Consider the following 4,101-nt stretch of genomic DNA (forward strand, 5'->3'; position numbering starts at 1 on the left):
CCATAGTTGACAAGTGCTGTCTCCTGTCACTTTCAATTGATGCAGTATTACCAGTCGTGTGAGCGGGACTTGAAAAATCAGTCCACAACATGGTCATGAAACCCCTGCCTCCAACGCCACTTCTGATGTGTGCACCACCAACACCTCTTCCAAGTTGCCCCCGGCCTCTACGGCTTGTGTGACAACCATCACCGCTGCTGTGTGCTGGGAATGCCTCAACCAACCGGTTTACCAGAGTTGTTTGTTTGTTAGCCAATATTAGGTCAAGGTTCTCCGGTGGCATGAGGTTTTGGAATTTGCCTTTAAAGCGTGGATCCAGGATGCTGGCCAACCAGTAGTCATCATCGTTCATTATTTTGGCAATGCGGGGGTCCCTTTTTAGGATCTGCAAGGCATAATCTGACATGTGGGCCAATGTTCCCGGTGTCAATGATGCACTGGGAGTGCTGGGTGGAGGAGCACTTTCTGGCAAATCCACATCCCTCCAGTCACGCACAAACCCAGTACCAGACCATGCCAACATTTTCTCTTGCCCCACGAGAAGCATCCTCCTCCCCTAAATAATCATCCCCATCATCATCCTCCTCCTCCTCCTCTTCTTCCTTCACGACAGTTCCCTTACCAGACAATGGCTGACTGTCATCAAGGCTTCCTTCCTCCTCTTCCTCATCATCCTCGGCTGCAGATGCCTGCTCCTTGATGTGCGTCAAAGTTTGCATGAGCAGACGCATAAGTTGGATGCTCATGCTTATGATGGCGTCGCCTGCGCTTACCAGCCGTGTGCATTCCACAAAACACTGAAGGACTTTACAGAGGTCTTTCAGCTTCGACCACTGCACACCTGTCAACTCCATGTCTGCCCTCAAAGTGCCTGCCCGTGTATCCTCCCACCAATGCATTACGGCCTGCCTCTGTTCGCACAGCCGCTCAACCATGTGCAGGGTGGAGTTCCACCTTGTTGCAATGTCGATAATTAGGCGGTGCTTGGGAAGGTGGAGCAATCACTGCAGCTTCTGCATACGACTGGAGTGTACCGGCGACCGGCGGATGTGCGAGCACAGTCTTTGAACCTTATGGAGCAGGCCTGTTAACTTCGGATAATTAGTGAGGAAGCAATGCACCACCAGGTTCATGGTGTGAGCCAAGCAAGGTATGTATCTGAGTTTTGAAAGGGCTATGGCTGCCACAAAATTCCGGCAGTTATCACTAACTACCTTGCCTGCCTCAAGATGTAGACTGCCCAACCATGACTCAGTTTGTCGCTGAAAGTAGTCGGCCAGTACCTCCGACGTGTGTCTGTCGCCCAAACACATCATCTGCAACACAGCCTGCTGACACTTTCCACTAGCTGATCGATAGTGGGACACATCGTATGCACCACTGTCAGCTGCGGATGCAGTGCTCGTGCGACTGTGCTCTGTGGACGAGCTTTCGCTTCTGTAGACGGAGGGTCGAATGCCTACAGCCAATATGTTTCCTATACCGTGGGCTAGGCAGCACTGTGCCATCACAGCTGTCCCCTGTGGACCCTGCATCATCCACATTAACTCAGTGCGCAGTGATGGACACGTAACGGCCCTGGCCATGCCTACTGGACTATGCATCAGTTGTGAGGTGCACTTTTCCACTCACTGATTGCTTGAGTGCATGGACAATGCGTTCTTTCACATGAAGGTGGAGGGCTGGAATGGCTTTGCAAGAAAAGAAATGGTGACTGGGTAGGTCATAGCGTGCTACTGCGTAGGCCATGAGTTCACGGAAAGCTGCGCTTTCAACCAACCGATAGGGCATCATCTCTAACGAGCTTAGTTTGGCAATGTGGGCATTCAAACCCAGTGTACGCGGATGAGAGGATGAGTACTTTCTTGTCCTACTCATAGTCTCTGGTAGGGTGAGCTGGACTTGAGAGCTGCATATGGTGGAACTAGCGGTGGACATGGCGGACTGAGAGAGGGTTGATGATGGTGATGGAGTTGGTGTTCTTTCTGATGGCCTAGATTCAGTCTTTCATTGCAATAACAGTGTGATTCCCTGACTGATTTGCCCTTGCGACGACAACTCAACATTTGCTGCTGGTGGTGTGCTAACCGGTAGACTTACAGTGGGGGAAACAATGTAGCGTTGCTGACTACCTTCTTTGGGAGCAGTAGCACATGTGGTACGTGAGTTTTGGTAGTCCATCCACGCTTGCAAGTGCATGCTGGTTAAATGTCTAAGCATGCAACTGGTATTCAAATTTCTCAGATTTTTCCCTCGGCTAAAGGTCTTTGCACACTTCTTACAGATAACCTTTGCCTGATCATTAGGATTTTGTTCAAAAAAGTGCCACACTGCACTCTTCCTACTATGGAAGACATTTTGAGGCCTTGCACACTGTGCTATTTTGACCGTCTGGCCAAGCTGTCCTGCAACTCTTTTGGTTTTTGTAACCCGTTTTTGGACTGCAGCGGGCCTGCCAGATAACAGCTGTTGCGTTGTCGATGCCCGCTGCGGATGCTCCTCCTCCTCTTCTGAGCTATTGGACGGGGCACCCTCTACCCCCAATGGATGCCAATCTGGGTCAACAACTGGGTCATCCATCACCTCCTCTTCAATGTCATGTGCACCTTCCTCTGTGTCACCGTGTATGGTGGTATAGTATGCGGGAAGGGGCACTGGAGTTTCATCTGGGTCAGATTCTGGCACAGTACACTGCGAGGGCAATGTAGTGCTCTGAGTGAATGTACCAGCAGAATCATCTATCAGTGGCGGTGCATCAGTACACTCCATGTCAGATTCATCTTTGCCTGGGTAATTCACGATTTGACTTGATAACCTAGGCATGGTATGTGAAAACAGCTCCATGGAGTAATCTGTAGTGTGGCCTGCCGCATCCTTCAATTTTGGTTGGGGTGAAGGACACAAGGAAAGGTGTGGTTCATGAACATGAGCCTCCAATGATGACTCAGTGCTTTTATTTTTTAAAACTTCAGAAGAGGAGGCGATAGAGCTGGAGGCTGAGTCAGCAATGTAAGCCAAAACTTGTTCTTGAAGCTCTGGCTTTAAAAACGGTTTACGCTGTCTCTCTCTAGTTTTGAATGTAATCAAACAGCAGATATACTAAACTGTTTGAAAAATGGACAAAACTATAAGGTGTAGGTCTGTAAGAACGGACAAACTCCTCGACTTTTCCTTACAGAGTCACACACTTAGATAGCTTCAATTTGGCCGTGATGACAGCCGTTACACGGTACTGTGTGAGGAGCGTACACCGCTGTATGGTGTGTGAAAAAATGAACGCTCACTACCTCACCAGGACAAAGCAATACAATTTGGACTGCTTTTAAAAAAGCAGTATGAACACCAGTGTGCACACAGCAATGCAGCTAGCCTTAACCCTGCTATTCTGTTCATTTCCACTATACATTTGTACTGCTCCGTTCATTTTTGACCGGACCTATTAAAATGCTGTTTTAGCTACTTAAAAAATTTTTTGGGAATACCTGTTGCATTATTATACTGTATGTGAACATGGTTGGTCATTATAAAAAAAAATACGTAAAAAACTCAATTTTTTTATTTATTTTGTGTTTATAAAGGTTACAAGGGCTTATTGAATTCTGCACAGAAATTACAAATTTGAGCTTAACTAACTAACACAACTACTACTATAACAACTATAACTAACTATAACTATAACTAAAATTAACTATAGTATAAAATGCGTGCAAACATTTTGAAAAAAATAGTAAAAATAATAAAAATAAAAAAAAATCAGTTTTTTTTATTTATTTTTAGAGGAAAAGCAGGGTAAATAACATATAGATACAAATGCATCTGCACTAATCCCTGATTGTAGGCTGGCTGTTTCATTTGGTATTTATGCACCTGTGCAGCTGCCATTTTACTTGGGTCCGCTGCACCCTGGATTAGTGCAGATGCATTTGGGCCTGTCTGGTTTGTAACTGAATTTTTTGGAGGATTTTTTTTTTCCTCTTTTTGAGGTTTTCAACATAAATAACATACAGAGAAAAAAAATTGCACAGAACTGTACTGAAAGCCAATGCGTATGGTTTGTACTGAAAGCGTGTGTAAATCTGCACCTAAAGCAACTGCTTACTT

This window comes from Dendrobates tinctorius, unplaced genomic scaffold (assembly GCF_039654945.1).
Source record: "Dendrobates tinctorius isolate UK_male_01 unplaced genomic scaffold, ASM3965494v1 ptg000086l, whole genome shotgun sequence".
Classification (NCBI taxonomy): Eukaryota; Metazoa; Chordata; class Amphibia; order Anura; family Dendrobatidae; genus Dendrobates; species Dendrobates tinctorius.